Source organism: Antrostomus carolinensis, unplaced genomic scaffold (genome assembly GCF_000700745.2).
Source record: "Antrostomus carolinensis isolate BGI_N321 unplaced genomic scaffold, ASM70074v2 scaffold24087, whole genome shotgun sequence".
NCBI lineage: Eukaryota > Metazoa > Chordata > Aves > Caprimulgiformes > Caprimulgidae > Antrostomus > Antrostomus carolinensis.
The window spans coordinates 1-248 of record NW_010328406.1 but is presented as its reverse complement, the minus strand read 5'-3'; positions in this window follow the sequence as shown (position 1 = coordinate 248).

Sequence of the window (248 nt, the reverse complement as noted above, 5' to 3'; positions counted from 1 at the left end):
ATTCCTGCAACAGTCCATAGCGGTCACCCCAGCGCTGGTGGTATCACTGGCTGCAGGGTGGGGCAGTGGCTGCTCACCCTGGCCACGTGTCAGCAGATCTGCACATTAATTCCATAGAAATTAGTGGAGCATTTTATTCCCTGTTCTTCAGCATCAGACAGATGAATGATGGATTTTCCGATGAGAGGGAGACAGACACAGAATCACAGAATGGTCATGGTTGGAAGGGACCTCTGGAGATCATCCAG